The 17,380-nt window shown below is 32.7% G+C and overlaps 1 protein-coding gene and 2 long non-coding RNA genes across 3 annotated transcripts in view; 2 read left to right on the top strand and 1 right to left on the bottom strand.

Annotated features, from left to right (window-relative positions):
* The window catches only part of LOC114346228 (protein glass-like), an 898,758-nt gene that overhangs the window by 500,259 nt on the left and 381,119 nt on the right, over positions 1-17,380 (bottom strand). The window lies entirely within an intron of this gene.
* Positions 1,637-3,985, top strand: LOC126885140 (uncharacterized). Its single transcript, XR_007698298.1, has 2 exons — positions 1,637-2,543; positions 3,050-3,985. It is a non-coding gene; the product is annotated as an uncharacterized LOC126885140 (long non-coding RNA).
* Positions 5,001-10,290, top strand: LOC126885139 (uncharacterized). Its single transcript, XR_007698297.1, has 2 exons — positions 5,001-8,849; positions 9,356-10,290. It is a non-coding gene; the product is annotated as an uncharacterized LOC126885139 (long non-coding RNA).

Raw genomic sequence — 17,380 nt, 5'->3', positions numbered from 1 at the left:
TATTAAAGACAGTGAAAATAGGATATTGTTAAAAAACAGGAATTTCATTTGGAACAAGGTGAATTACGAAGAAATCTAATGTTAATTTAACCAAGGCAATAGAAGACGAACAACTCTTCCTTAACCTCGCATATCTTCCAAGATGTTATTTTACAAACGACAGTTATACGTATGTAATTGTGAAAGTTACGCAAGTAAGCAAGAAATCTACTTTTCATGTATGGCTCGTAGGATAAGTAGGCCGTGAAACTCCAGAAGTGGAGTCTTGTTAAAAAAAAGTAGGACCAACGAGACAATAAGTTGGTTTAAAACCGAAGAAATTAAATTATGCAAAAATAAGCCTTATTTTTTAAGACGACGCGACGTACCAAGATAATGACGAGTAGGTATATTATAGAGGTAAACATAAAAAAGAAAACAGGAAAAGGAACCTTCAATGTATCAACTGGGTCACAGTTTGTCACCTATTTAGAATTTAGAACCATTGCGGCTTAAGGGAAAGTCAGTTTCCGAAGAAAACTTAAAGATATACAAAGTTATCTTCATTTTTTAGGACACCACGATTTTTATACAAATTTTATAGCAGATAATATTATAATCGAGGCATACTTACAGTACATCCATAAAGTTTATTTTTAAATTGCGATTTTTTAGCATAGGTCTATATCATATTAGTGACGCCATCCATCTGGGCGGTGATGACGTAACCGATGATTTTCTTAAATGAGATTAGGGATCATTGTGATAGCTCCTTTGAAAGGGTATTCAATTCTCTATTCAGTAATATAAACATTAACATAATTATTTATACAGGGTGTTAAAAAAACTTAAATTAAATTAATTGAGACAAAAAGTATGTAATTTATTTAATGCAAAATTTATTTAACTGTTGTCAGAAAAAAAATTATTTAACAAATAACTATTGTTTTTCGCTTAATTTCAATGTTAAAGCTGCCAGCCACCTGCCTCTTGGCATTTTGAATACCCATTTAAGCGAAAATCAATGTTTATTTTTCAAACAAAAATTTTTTCTGAACACTGTCTGACAGCAGTAAAATGTATTTAGAATTAAATAAATTACATACATTCTTCTTTTTGTGTCAATTAATTTAAAAAACATTTTGTACACCTTTTATAAATAACTGTATTAATGTTTATATTAATGAATAGATAATTAAATACCTCTTCAAATGAGCTATCACATGACCCATATTCTCATTTAAGAAAATCATCGATTACGTCATCACGTCCAGGTCGATGATGTCACTAGTATGATATATATGCCAAAAAATCGTAATTTTAAAAATAGAGATCGACCTATTTCAGGAATTTTTAATAATGTTGTTTGTTTAACTAATAATGAATTTATGCACTACTTTATGCACGCACTGTAGATGGTTTAAACAGAAATACAGATTTCTAACCAGACGTGGATTGTTAACGTTACATTTAACAACAAAGAACCAAGTGATTTTTTCTACCATAGGAGTTAATTTTTGAGTTATTTGTAATAATTTTGTAAACAAAGATTTTTGTTAGGGGTGGACATTGTGGCACAAATAGTGTAGTGGGTTTTAGCTGTCAGGGATATACTTTTTTCAGTTACTTCTTGTGTACTCTACAGTTACTATTTATGTTCTATTAGAAACTGCACTTTTTTGATTAGCATTTTTGGCAATTGCAGGCCAGCAATATTTTAGGTGGACTGTTTCGAGGATATTCCAATACTCATCAGGAAGTTTGTTGCCTGATATGTTTAGAATTTAGTGGGCAGGAATGGAACTTTCGTTTTGGGATATATGGTGAGTACTTTTAAATTACGTTCAAAGCCTATATGAAGCAGGCAAGCTAAGTAACTTAGTTCAAGAGGTTAAACGTTTAAAAGTTGATATAATGGGCATCAGTGAGCTCCGTTGGCCTGGAACGGGAACATGTGAACAAGATGAAGGCACACTATACTATTCTGGAAGTCTAGAAGGTGACGTATATCATAGGAATGGAGTTGGCATATCTATAACGTCTGAATTAAAAAAATATGTGAAAAATTTTATACCTGTGAACGACAGACTAGCGGTACTCCAATTAAATAGCAAACCATATCATGTCAATATTATACAGATATGTGCAACTACTACAGAAAAGAAATATGACAATGTGTAACGGTCACGTTACAAAATTAGCTCTTTAATTATTATTATAATTATTTTTCCTCGGTCTCCATTTAAATTCTCTAATTTCTCGTATGGGACTACTGGGGTGACGTCATACCTCGGTGATGGAACGTACTCCATTTATCGAGAATGATTTCGTTTTCTGAGAGAGTTTGACGTTTACCTTGGCGGAGAAGCGCCTCTCGTTCTTTACTTGACTGTTGGCTGTTGTGTCGAATAGAGGTACCATATAGAATGGCGGATGATTTCATCCAACTTATTTTATAACATCAAGCAATTTAAAGTAAAGTAAAAAGTTACCACCAAGGATTGTCTGGAGTGAGGAGACATGTGGGTGACAACTCCTGTTGGAGTCTAAATAGGAATCATTCGGTGAGATCTAATTTTTCATAATAATTTTTTTATGTATAGCCTTGTTTTTTGTTATGGAACATTTGATATACTTGGTTCATTTTTAAACTTTCTTAGTCAATCTATTAAGGGAAGGATGTAGATTATTTCGATCTTTATATTATCTTTATATCGATCCTTTATATTAATGTGGTTTTTGGTTTTACATAACCAAACATTTTTGAAGTCCTCAAATTAATATTGAAAATAATTACCATTTCTCTGTAGGTTTTAAATTATTCAACATCCAATATTTTATAAATTCAATATATTTTTACAGATATTTCCTCAAATAAATCATTTCAATGTCATTTGTCCATGTATTCACACTCAAAACAGTTCAAGGTTACCTGAGATTGGTTTTTGTTCCAGTTTTAATGGTCGGTTTTTCTATACTATTGCTTCTAAAAAGTTCCTCAATTATTTCTTCTTCCCTTTACTTTTTGCTCATGTTTAAAATGAGAAATAAAACTGGGAATGTTTTTTAGCCATTTGGGAGAAACCCTACCATGAAGTCATAGACCTTATTTGACCACCTAGAGAAACCACTACAGCCACAGTCAAGTCACCATTGGGAATATGTCTAATTGGGAGCAAGCTATGGGAGCGTTCCAGCTCAATTTTCGTCTTGACACCTGGGCCTATAGGAGTCATGGGGTCGCACCATCCTGGTGCATCATTTTCTAGGATGCAACCGCAACCTCGTTTGGGAACATTTAGTGAGGTGTTTTAGTAACTATTGGTTTTTTTTTATATTTCAGACTATCTGTTAAATACACTATGTTTTTTTTTCAGATTTAGGTTACCTCTGGTTTTTTTTTGACATATTTGTATATTAGATTATTTGGTTCCCAAACTTTGTATCTACGGTAACTTCTTGTGCACAGGAATAAGCCTAGAGAAAATTAGGTTTTTAGTACTTTATTATTGCTTTGATATTGGTTTATGTAATTCGGTTAAATTTATTTTGTAATATTACTTGCTTGTTTCCCAAATATTTTACTGTTATTCGCTTTATTCCATTTGTTCGGTTAATTTAGGTCATCGTCGGTATTTATCTCAACTTCATTTCTACTTTAGTCAATTGTATATTTAACTTTATTTATTCATTATTGTATTTTCCCTTAGTGAGGCTTGGGCCTATTTATTTGTATTATTTTCATCTTTGTCGGTTTCAATTCAGTTGTACGTAGCAGGCGTACTATAACCATTTGGTAGAAGACTTATGTAATTTTGTACCCTATATGTAAGTAAGAGGTACTAATACCTGTAATTTTGTAACAGATAACATTATTGTTGTTATCTTAGAGATGACTTTTTGTATAACTTATGTCATTTTAGAGTCACATGATATACACTTTGTGTAACTCAGAGATTGTCAAAAATCTAGTAGTTATTTTTAATAAATATGTATTTATTTTGTATATCAATTATTTTATTATTCCTTTATGTTCATTATTACAGGTTTAATATATTTAATATTGGAAATCAGTGTAAGATACCTGGGAAAATGATCGAAGATCATTTTCATGGCGCCCGTGATTAGTTAGTTTTATTTATTTTGTTCGTTTTTAGTCATTATTCATCTCCATTCATTTTCAGTACATTATTCTTATTTTATTATTTCATCTTTTAGTCATCATTACTATCTATATAGAGCTACTGTTCTTCGACAGGCATGCAAACGAGCCGTATCCATCCTTGAGTGTCAAGTTGCTCTCTTGCATCTATAGCTAGCCAACTCTATTCAGTTTGCCTCTGTCTCTTCCCACTTCTACTTCTATCCCTTCTAATTCCCCTTTCTTCAGTACTACTGCAAAGTAGTATTTTTTCCTATTGCGGCTTCTCAATGTAGAAGCCACTTCATCATTTTCTTTACACATCCCACTCTCTCTTCATTTTTATTCATATCTAGTCTTTTCTTTCTTTATTTTTTTACTTACTTCTGTTGGAGTATATCTTGCTTTTTACTTTCACTCCAACAGAAGTTTTCATCTTCATTTTTGTTACACTGGCGCCCAACGTGGGGCGCAGCCAGTTTGCATATCCATCGAGAAAGCCTCTGAGAAGGGTTTTTCATACTATGAAGCCATACCAAGGAACTATGGTCAGTAATTATAGTGAAATTACGACCTTCCAGATAATAACGGAATGCTTCTAACCCATGGATGATAGCTAAAAGTTCTTTCTCTGTAGATTAGTTAGCGATTAGTTAAAAACTATGTTTTGTTTGCTTCCATTCCAATTTTCAGAGTTCATTCTAAGGTTAGGACAAGACGAACACACGCCTGAGTGACTGAGCTAAGCTAAGGGTGTAACGATGGCTATCTTGGTTAGTTGAGGTAATATTTTCGAATATTATTTCAATTAGCGGGGTAGACCATCGCTTATTTGTTACACTGGCTGCCCAATACGTGGTGTCAACCGTTTATGGTTTTAAGACAGTAGTTCTGTTAGTTCATTTTTCTTTTATTGGAATTTTCTGTATTATTACCATTTTCATATCTTTGTATATATGTTACTTCTGATTTATTTTTGGTCTTTAAAACTTTACGAATACTAAACAGGTAGACTTATACTGCTTTTCTTTGTTTTCGATTAGTTTATTTTCGATACCTCATTTTTAGTTTTAGTGGTACAGCTCATATCTTAGTTTGGATTTTGTATTTTTATTGGAAACTTATTTGTGTATTTAAACTGAGTATACATAACTGACATTATGTTCTATTAGTATAAATTTTTATTTCTTCTACCAATGGTAGGATGTTTGCACGTACAATTAATTATTGACTATATGCATATATTTTTTTTCTAGTGTGGTTATATTTTCCACCTAACTAGAAATTATTTTCAGTATTTAGGTATTTTATTTAATTTATTGATTTGATTATTTATATATTTTGCTGGCATTTTGATTTGTTGGTGTGTCGCTAATATTTTCTCCATATGTATCTTTGTCTTACAAACTTTAGATTATATTTTATATTTGTTATTTTTGATATTTGGGTTGTTTGGTAAGACAGGCACACACCACAAAGCAATATCAGTCCAGAACATTAGCTTCTACACATGATACGTTGAATTCGCATGGTTCGGATGATTACAGATGGTCATCCAAATTATTTTTCTTTAATTGGGAGTGTTAAACATTACAATGATAAATTGTATAGTAAAGTAGTTCCATTATCCATCTCAGTTTCTAGTTTTATTATTGTTGATAATAATATTATATCAATGTGGGTACCATAATATAATGCTCATAGAAATCAGATACTTTAGGTTGAGATTTAAACATAAATCTTTTATTAGTTAGAAACATTGGTACTTTTTCTATTAAGTTTAGAACAATCCTCAGAAGAAGATTAACTTAACGGTGTCGTTCAAGCTAATCTCTTCTTCTGTTTGTCTTTAGCTTAGCTCAATCGTTAGTATGGTTAGAAATTTTAGTCTGATTTTTTTTTACCATCTGATAATGCACGTACCTACATACATTGCTTGATTTCATCTTTGGCTTTGTTGTTGATGACTTTTAATTTATTACTTATTAATTTAATTATTATGTAGTACTTTATGTATGAGTTTATTTTTTTTTGGTATTATAAGCACATTGCGCATTTTAATGATTAGTATGAGTCAATATTAATTGCTGATCCTGTTAGTAGGATTATACAATTAATAAGAACTTCACTTGTATTTTTGTCTAGTTTTTGCACACCTAACCCCTAAGTTAGAAGGGTTGTTGAGTATTATTTATTTATATATTTGGATAGGTGAACTCATACAAGTACCTACTCTTGGTTAATATGGATATTATTATGGAACTATATGTTATGCACTACATATGTCAGATTACCTATGTGTTATATATTTTGAATATTTGATTACTTACTAATTTTTTTTATTATTTTTGATATATTGTTATTGAATTTGCCATATTGGAAAGATGTGGTTTTTAATTTGTTATTGGGTTACTCTATTAACATTTGTCTCCAATATCTTAAACACTTAATAATTTATATCCTTCTATCCTACACACTATGATTCTGGAATTAGTTTGGAATGTTGATGTAAGTATGTAATTCATATTTCTGCTTATGATTAGTCTGTCAATACTCTGATTTGTGAATGCGTGGGTTCGAAGTTGTTTCTCAGCAACTGATCACTGCTGTTTGACTGACTTCGTAATCTATGTCTTTCATGGCAGAGTAAGCAGACGTTTTACCATTATAATATTTCTTGTTAGGAAATGACGGTCGCATGTCCTAACCATTCTTCTGTAATTAGTCCAAGTATTCCAGTTTTTTTTTACAATTTGATAGGGAAGTATTTAGTTTATATTTTATCTCGTACTTCATAGTATGTTTGTTGTTGACTATCACTATACGCAGTAGGTTTGTTAAGTCAGTATTTGGAGTGTTTAGACAAATGAGTTGTTCATCAGAGTATATTCCCACTTCTTTCCTTAGGCATTAGTTGCTATTCAGATTCTGGAATATTTCCTGAATAATTCCACGTATGTGAGAACGCATGAATTTGCAGTTTTATTTAAAATTGTGCTCGTTCTCGTCAATTTTTTTCCCTATCACTTATCATATTTTTTTTCTTCCTATTATTTATCATAGTGCCATAGACCTTGTAAGTTCACCATTCATTCTGTTTTCTTCCTTACTTATTCTTATATTAGTACCTTATCTGAGTCTGGTTATTCTCATACATCTGTTGTAGCAACATGCTATAGTTCGCGAATACCAGCACGAATTAAGTTATGTATTTTCTAGAATACTTTAGTCAATACACTTTAAGTATTTATCTTACTTTTGATTTAGTTAGGTTACATCTCTGTTACTTAGTCTGTTAGCAATATTTATTCTGACTTATTTTGATTACTTAGTTTGGATAGGTTCATATTACCGGATGAGGGTGTATGTAGACCTAATTTATTTATTGTGTTCAGTATTAGTTACCATTGGATCCAATAATTTAATTTATTTAGTATTAGTAAGAATTGGTCCATAAATTTGCCTGATCGTTCTTCTTTGGATATACTCTTATATAAATCTGGTGTCCATTGATAGTCCGATTCTGGATAAGTGTCCGATTCTTCATTTATTTTGTGTATTTGGTTGGATAGGTTCGTATCACCGGATGTGGGTGTACGTAGACCTGATCTGTTTATGTGGTTTAGTATTGGTGTGAATTGGTCCATAAATTTGCCTGGTCGTTCTACTTTGGATATGCCTTTTATGAATCTGGTGTCCACTGATAGTCCGACTTTGGATTAAGTGTCCGATTCCACATTTATTTTGGTTATTGAGTTTTGGATTCCTTTGGTATGTTTATTATTGGTATTATTTGACATTAGTGAGAATTGTTCCATAAATCTTCCTGATTGTTCTTCTCTGGATATACTATTATGAATCTGGTGTCCATTGTTAGTTCAGTTTTGGATAAAGTGTTCAATTCTTTACTTATTTTAGTTACTGATTTTTTTTTAATTTCACTTTGGTATATTTACTTGTGATGGTTCGAATTGGCTCACACCTTTTCCTGGTTGTTCCGTCCTTGGATATACCCTTTATAAATCTGATGTCCATGGATAGTTCAATTTTGGTTTTGGTGCCCAGTTCGACACTTAGCATTATGATGAACTTTAGTGCAATATTTAGTTCTGTTTTGACTTTTAAGCAATATATTAATATTTGGTAGCAGAGAGTAACATAGTAACATTTTAGTATGAATTTGAGTAATTTATTTATTTTTCCTGACCATTAGTTTATTCTTATTGGTAATCTTGCGAATCAACGTGGATTGTTAGACTATTGTAAATTTAGTTGTTAATATTTTGAAGTTTAGAAAAAAAATTTTATGGATAAAATTTTTTTTCCCGAGTAGAAGGGGATTGTAACGGTCACGTTACAAAATTAGCTCTTTAATTATTATTATAATTATTTTTCCTCGGTCTCCATTTAAATTCTCTAATTTCTCGTATGGGACTACTGGGGTGACGTCATACCTCGGTGATGGAACGTACTCCACCTATCGAGAATGATTTCGTTTTCTGAGAGAGTTTGACGTTTGCCTTGGCGGAGAAGCGCCTCTCGTTCTTTACTTGACTGTTGGCTGTTGTGTCGAATAGAGGTACCATATAGAATGGCGGATGATTTCATCCAACTTATTTTATAACATCAAGCAATTTAAAGTAAAGTAAAAAGTTACCACCAAGGATTGTCTGGAGTGAGGAGACATGTGGGTGACAACTCCTGTTGGAGTCTAAATAGGAATCATTCGGTGAGATCTACTTTTTCATAATAATTTTTTTATGTATAGCCTTGTTTTTTGTTATGGAACATTTGATATACTTGGTTCATTTTTAAACTTTCTTAGTCAATCTATTAAGGGAAGGATGTAGATTATTTCGATCTTTATATTATCTTTATATCGATCCTTTATATTAATGTGGTTTTTGGTTTTACATAACCAAACATTTTTGAAGTCCTCAAATTAATATTGAAAATAATTACCATTTCTCTGTAGGTTTTAAATTATTCAACATCCAATATTTTATAAATTCAATATATTTTTACAGATATTTCCTCAAATAAATCATTTCAATGTCATTTGTCCATGTATTCACACTCAAAACAGTTCAAGGTTACCTGAGATTGGTTTTTGTTCCAGTTTTAATGGTCGGTTTTTCTATACTATTGCTTCTAAAAAGTTCCTCAATTATTTCTTCTTCCCTTTACTTTTTGCTCATGTTTAAAATGAGAAATAAAACTGGGAATGTTTTTTAGCCATTTGGGAGAAACCCTACCATGAAGTCATAGACCTTATTTGACCACCTAGAGAAACCACTACAGCCACAGTCAAGTCACCATTGGGAATATGTCTAATTGGGAGCAAGCTATGGGAGCGTTCCAGCTCAATTTTCGTCTTGACACCTGGGCCTATAGGAGTCATGGGGTCGCACCATCCTGGTGCATCATTTTCTAGGATGCAACCGCAACCTCGTTTGGGAACATTTAGTGAGGTGTTTTAGTAACTATTGGTTTTTTTTTATATTTCAGACTATCTGTTAAATACACTATGTTTTTTTCCAGATTTAGGTTACCTCTGGTTTTTTTTTGACATATTTGTATATTAGATTATTTGGTTCCCAAACTTTGTATCTACGGTAACTTCTTGTGCACAGGAATAAGCCTAGAGAAAATTAGGTTTTTAGTACTTTATTATTGCTTTGATATTGGTTTATATAATTCGGTTAAATTTATTTTGTAATATTACTTGCTTGTTTCCCAAATATTTTACTGTTATTCGCTTTATTCCATTTGTTCGGTTAATTTAGGTCATCGTCGGTATTTATCTCATCTTCATTTCTACTTTAGTCAATTGTATATTTAACTTTATTTATTCATTATTGTATTTTCCCTTAGTGAGGCTTGGGCCTATTTATTTGTATTATTTTCATCTTTGTCGGTTTCAATTCAGTTGTACGTAGCAGGCGTACTATAACCATTTGGTAGAAGACTTATGTAATTTTGTACCCTATATGTAAGTAAGAGGTACTAATACCTGTAATTTTGTAACAGATAACATTATTGTTGTTATCTTAGAGATGACTTTTTGTATAACTTATGTCATTTTAGAGTCACATGATATACACTTTGTGTAACTCAGAGATTGTCAAAAATCTAGTAGTTATTTTTAATAAATATGTATTTATTTTGTATATCAATTATTTTATTATTCCTTTATGTTCATTATTACAGGTTTAATATATTTAATATTGGAAAGCAGTGTAAGATACCTGGGAAAATGATCGAAGATCATTTTCATGGCGCCCGTGATTAGTTAGTTTTATTTATTTTGTTCGTTTTTAGTCATTATTCATCTCCATTCATTTTCAGTACATTATTCTTATTTTATTATTTCATCTTTTAGTCATCATTACTATCTATATAGAGCTACTGTTCTTCGACAGGCATGCAAACGAGCCGTATCCATCCTTGAGTGTCAAGTTGCTCTCTTGCATCTATAGCTAGCCAACTCTATTCAGTTTGCCTCTGTCTCTTCCCACTTCTACTTCTATCCCTTCTAATTCCCCTTTCTTCAGTACTACTGCAAAGTAGTATTTTTTCCTATTGCGGCTTCTCAACGTAGAAGCCACTTCATCCTTTTCTTTACACATCCCACTCTCTCTTCATTTTTATTCATATCTAGTCTTTTCTTTCTTTATTTTTTTACTTACTTCTGTTGGAGTATATCTTGCTTTTTACTTTCACTCCAACAGAAGTTTTCATCTTCATTTTTGTTACAAATGATGTCGAATCATTCTATAGCCAACTACAACAGACACTTAAAAATCTAAAAAGGAACGAAGTCACATATATTATTGGAGATTTTAAAGCGAAAATTGGACAAGGCCGAAGATCTGATCTGGTAGGTGGATATGGACTAGGGGGAGCAATGAAAGAGACGACAGATTATAGCAGTTCTGCCAAGAACATGACATGATAATCGCAAATACATGGTTCAAATTACACAAAAGAAGGTTATACACATGGACGGGACCAGAAGATAATTCACTTCATATAATTAGAAATCAGATAGATTATATTCTAGTAAACAAGAGATTTAAGAATGGCGCCAAGAGAGCAACGACTTATTCTGGTGCAGATATCGGTTCAGACCATAAACCTCTAATAGCTGACATCAAAGTGAAGCTAAAAAATGTCCAAGATATCTCCAAAACACCAAAATTAAATATTTCAGCATCCAACAAAACTCTGATAGAAAATGACCTAAATAGTAACAAGTGAAAACAATACACAATATGGAACACATTTAAAGATCTTACCTTGAAAGTAATGGAAAAATATACAACAATAATACACAGGCACAAAAAACAACAATGCATGACTGATGAAATCCTAGAATTGATGGAGCAGAGAAGAAAACTGAAAGGTAACAAGACATAATACAAGGAAAAACAGAAACTAATTAAAAAAATAAAGGTGGCTAAAGAAAAATGGATGGAGGATAAATGCAAGGAATTAGAAGAGTTGAATGAAAAACATGATACATTTAATATGTTTAAAAAAGTTAATGGAATAGCTGGTCTTTATCATAAGAAAACTCCACATACTATTACCGATTCGTCAGGAAAAATGATAATTGACAAACACGAAATTCGAACAACCTTGTATAATTATTATATAAATGTACTGTATCATGTTGATAGACCCGAAGAACTGGTGAAGGTAAAGGACCAGAAATACTAAAATGAGAAATACTACATGCTATAAAATTGGCAAAAAAACAAGAAAGCCGTTGGTCCTGACAACATACCAACAGAGATGTTAAAGCTCATAAATGAGGAAAACATTGGGATACTGGTCAAACTTTTCAATGCTGTTTATTCGACTGGTGATATCCTTGAAGATTGGTTAAATTCATAACCCTACCAAAAAACAACGTCCGAAAAACTGTAGCGATTATAGAATGATAAGCCTTATGAGCCACACTTTGAAAATATTTCTACGTATCATCCACAGTAGAATCAGAGATAAATGTAAAGAAGACCAGGATGAAACACAATTTGGTTTCAGAAATGGACTGGGAACCCGGGACGCACTCTTTGCACTAAATGTATTATTGCAGAAATGCCGAGTTCAAAGTAAAGACGTCTTTGCTGCATTTATTGACTATGAAAAGGCTTTTGATCGTGTACAGCATCACAAATTAATTGATATATTAAAGGATAAAGTAGTAGATATTAAAGGATAATCAAGACGTACGAATCATAGAAAAATTATACTGGCGTCAAACAGCGACAGCTTGCATAAATGGAAATTCAACAGAAATATGTAAAATTCAAAGGGGTATCAGACAGGGTTGTATACTGTCCCCACGGTTATTTAATTTAAGTGATGACATGAATGGATTGCAATGTCTTTTAAATCCCGTTGACATAGTGGGAAGAGAGTTTGGCCTAAACATAAACTGTTCAAAAACAAAACATATGGTGTTTAGACGTTTAGCACATCAAGATTCACGGTTATATGTTGATGGTCATCTAATTCAAAGAGTACCCAGTTTTAAATACCTTGGTTGCTAAATTACTGAACAACTAGATCCAGATAAAGAGATAAAATGTAGAATCGAGATAGCCTGCACAACATTTTTAAAACTAAGGTCATTCTTCTTGTGCCTTGTGCCCAAGATTCGTATGACATGGAATTCATGTTAACCCGGCTGTATTCAACCTACAAAAAATGGGGATTAAATATAAATATAGAAAAAACAGAATATCTAGTCGTGAATTCTGACGCCCACTTTGAAATCCTAATAACAGAGAACACATCAATTAAACAGGTTGAAGAATTCAAATATCTGGGAGCTGTAATAAACAGAGAAGGCCTAGGCAACAAAGAAATTCAAAGGCGAGTTGAACAAAGTAAAAAGGTAGTAGGTTGCTTGAATTCCGTGTGGTGGGATAAAAATATATCCAGAACTACAAAATTAAGAATAGGGAAGACATTTGTGGAATCGGTACTCATGTATGGAAGCGAAGTCTGGACATTAACAGCAGAGTCCAGAAGGATCAATGCTGTGGAAATGGACTACATACGTAGAAGTGCTGGAATCTCCCGATTGGACAAAATACGTAACGAAGAAATAAGAAGAAGGATGCAGGCACACGATACAGCGGTAGACAGGCTCGAAAGAAGAAGCCTAAAATGGTTCGGTAACTTACTTAGAATGGACGAACAACGATTGCCAAAGAGACTCCTGAAATGGAAACCCCCAGGTAGGAAGAAAAGAGGAAGACCAAGACTATCCTGGAATGACACGATAAGGAAGGCCATGGAACACCGAGATTTGGAAGAGGAAGATGCCCAGGATAGAAATAGATGGCGGTTAGGTGTGGGGATGCGGCGTCAGCCGATATGACACCCCGTATATATACAGTGCTAGTCAAAAGTCCGTACCCCCCTTGTATCTTTTGATCGGTTATACCTATAATAGTGAAATTGGGAGGGAGGAAATAAACGGAGGTAAGCTTCTTAACTAGTCATGACAGGTGGCGTAATAGTGACAGATGACGTTACAGAGCCACTGTGACCGATAATTTTAAATGGGACCTTATGACAAGTGATACCTCATTTGAAAGGTATTCCAAATACCTATTCAGTTATACTAATTTTTTTGGGTTTAAGTTGATTTTGATTTTGGTGAAAAAATTAAATAAATATAATATTGTAGTTTCGCATTTAATTAATAAAAATTCAAATGTCCGCCTATGGGTTTTTTTGTCAAAAAGATGACGTTTTTCAATTCTCTAGTAGTTTTTACGTCAACGTCAACCTTTTTGACAAGTAATCATAGGCGGAATTTTGAATTTTTTTAATTAAATGCGAAACTAAAATTTTATATTTATTTCATTTATTCATCAAACTTAGCTTAAATTCAAACAAAATTAGTATGACTGAATAGGTATTTTCAATACCTTTCAAACGAGGTATCACTTGCCATAAGTTCCCATTTAAAAATATCTATCACCGTGGCCCTGTAAAGTCATATGTCACTGTTACGTCACCTGTCATGACTAGTTACGGCCGGTTTCACAATCTGTGGTTAACCCTAGCGGTCAACTAACCTTTACCCACAGTCTAACTGACAGTTGCTGTTTCACAACCACAGATTCAATCATGGTTAGTTGACCGTAAGTTCTGTTTTATTTTTCTTATGTTGGTAGGAAATTATGGACAATGATCACCAGAAATAACATTTTTATGGAAGAATTATCAAATCAGCTGATCAGTCAGATGAGTTTCGATTGATTTTTATTAGGATAAATTCAATAAATTGTTATATTTCTTTATGACTATTAATTTGTTGTATATATTTTTTAAGGATTTTATATTTAGTTGTGGAGTTTATTTTGCAGATTAAGGAAAAATAAATGTGTGTATATGTGTGGTTAGGATATTCAGTCTGATTTGTAGTTGATTTGCATAATCATATTTTTGATGTTGATTCTTGCTACCTTGCTTTAAAAATTCATATATTTTAACATACCTCCTATGGGATTAATAAAATTTGATACATGATGGTTGCATCTTAGATTTTGGACCATAAAAATTACTATGCAAAACTTTTTTGAAGTATCTTTTTTTCGTAAAATTAATATTAAAAATGCTTCCCATACGTGGCCAACTAAGTACACACACTGTATATTACATGCACATTATACATTTTAAGTTTTGTTTAAGAATAATATTTGTTTTGAGGTCTTTCGCCAATATTGTTAAAATTAAATTGGTAATATAAAAACATGTAGCAAGCAAGAGACTATAGTATGTATTAATAATTACCCCAAGAAGCAAATCATTTAAAAATCGAACAATTATTGGCCGCTGAAATGCTAAACGCATTTAAGTACATCATATAAATTCATATCTGTAATTAATAATTTACGTGTATACACTCTGTCCTGTCAATAAAACGAAATTAAGTTAGGATAACCTCTGGTTAAGAGCTTAACCATCACTCCAAGCTCTGGTTAAAAATTCTGTCGGTTAACCACAACTTCGCCGTTGACCTGATATTGTGAAACACATATTTCGGGGTAACTTCTGGTTATCTCTTAACCACAAGTTAACTTCGACTTGTGAAACCGGCCGTTAAGAAGCTTACGTCCGTTTATTTCCTCCCTCCAAATTTCACTATTATAGCTATAACCGTTCAAAAGATACGAGGGGGGGTACGGACTTTTGACTAGCACTGTATATGAGTCATTCTTCTGTAATGATAACTTGCAACTTCAACTTCGAAAGCGTATGATTAAATGTTACATTTGGTCATTCCTCTTATACGGTGTCTAAGCATGGACATTAAAAAATCCACCATTAATCGTTTGAAATGTGGCTGCACAGACGTATATTAAAAATATCATGGACGGCGGCTATGCTATCAATTGTGGCAGTCCTTAAAAGAGCAAATGCTACTCGCGAGCTGCTTGATAATATCAAATGTAGAAAGATGGCTTATTTTGGACACGTAGTAAGGGGAGACCGAGGTAATATTCTTCAACTTATTATGATGGGTAAAATCGAAGGACGCAGAGGAATTGGTAGAAAATAGGCCTCTTGGTTGAAGAATATCAGGGAGTAAACAGGTATAAAGAAAGCAGAGCAACTATTTAGAATAGCTCGAGACAGAGATAGTTTCGCCATGTTAATCGCCAACGTTAAGGGGACTTGATAGGGCACGTTAAGAAGAAGAAGGTGAGTACTGGTCTTCTGCAGTGACATGTTGTTTTAAGGGCCTTCTTAGCTCTGTTATTCGAGTTTTCAATTATTGTGTTTAGTGCATATCGTTTGCTTATACTAATATCCTATCATGGATTGGAGGGAAATTTGCTAATTGGTGAAAAATTTACCTCTCAGTTGCCATTATTTTATTTAGTTTGCGTTTATTTAGTGTGGCCTAGATTTTAAGAAATATCGTATGCACTAAAGAACACCAGAAACGGAAAAAGCCCGGGCCAGTTCAGCTGCTTCTTGATATCCCCAAAATAATAGAAAATGAATACCTGGATGTCCTCTTAAAGCTATTTAATGAAATTTATCAGTCGGGTGACATACAAATTAATCGCTTAATGTGTAATCTCCAGTGGCGTACTGAGCATGGTTCCGCGGAACCAGGGCCCGCTCTAGTGTGCTCTTTGCTTTTTTTTTCTAATTTGATGGGGACATTTTTCACTACACAAGTACACAATAGAAAATGTAACTTCTTAATAAATTTTTATTTTTGTGTAGGTACTTATAAATTAAAACGAAGAATACCTATTTATAAAAAAAATGAAAACAAAATTTAATATTAGACACAAGGAAAACTTTTGGAAGGTCCTGTACTTGTTTTATCTACTAAAAGTGACTAGAACCCAAGTTCTGGTCTCACAACACATGTAAAGAATTACCGCCTGTAGGTACCTTTTAACTCAAAAACTTATATTTATATCAGCACGTTTCATGGATTAGTCGTAAACTAGAAAGTTGTAAAATTTTGCAAATTGACACAGCCATTGCAAGTTGTATAAGGTTTGTTCGTATTACGATCCAATCGATCAGTAACCGTTGCCAACCATCAGACGCATGCGCAGTTAACAGTTAGCGCTGCGCAGTTAACAGTTCGAGTTCGTAGACTACGAACGCGCTTGCGTCTGACGGTTGGCAACGGTTGCTGATCGTTCTACGAACAAACCTATACTTGCATTGAGGAGTGTTATAAAAATACCTAATCCCAAAACAATACACTCGACGAAAAATCCTTCTTTTGTTTGTATTTATAGCATCATCATTCTTTACTTTTACTGTTAAGTAATAATTTTTGATAACTGAAATGAACTAACAGGTACGTATCAGAACTTCCGTCTTTCCTGTGTGGAAGAAGTCAGTAAGTTGAATCAATACAGTTTGAAATATCTAAGAGCTGATATGACCTAATTATGTGTCAAATACACTATCAATATTATTTAATAAACAATTCAAAATCTTCCTAAAGCCGTAACAAGTGTCAAATATTTAGTAACTTTGTCTGAATACTGAAAAAACTTATAAATACTTTTGAAAAAATCAGACGCAGAATGAAAGACTATATTATTACCGAGGACCGAAAGTCCCTTGGAATAAATAAAAAATTTCTTTTGAATGAGATATTTGAAATTAAAAATCACATTAAATTGTCTCTTTTTTTTTCACCCCTGTAACTTATTAAAATAAACATTATAGAAATTTTCAGGGCTTTTGGCCCTT

The sequence above is a fragment of the Diabrotica virgifera genome, chromosome 5, assembly GCF_917563875.1.
Source record: "Diabrotica virgifera virgifera chromosome 5, PGI_DIABVI_V3a".
Lineage (NCBI taxonomy): Eukaryota > Metazoa > Arthropoda > Insecta > Coleoptera > Chrysomelidae > Diabrotica > Diabrotica virgifera.
This window is presented reverse-complemented; position numbering and strand designations above follow the sequence as displayed.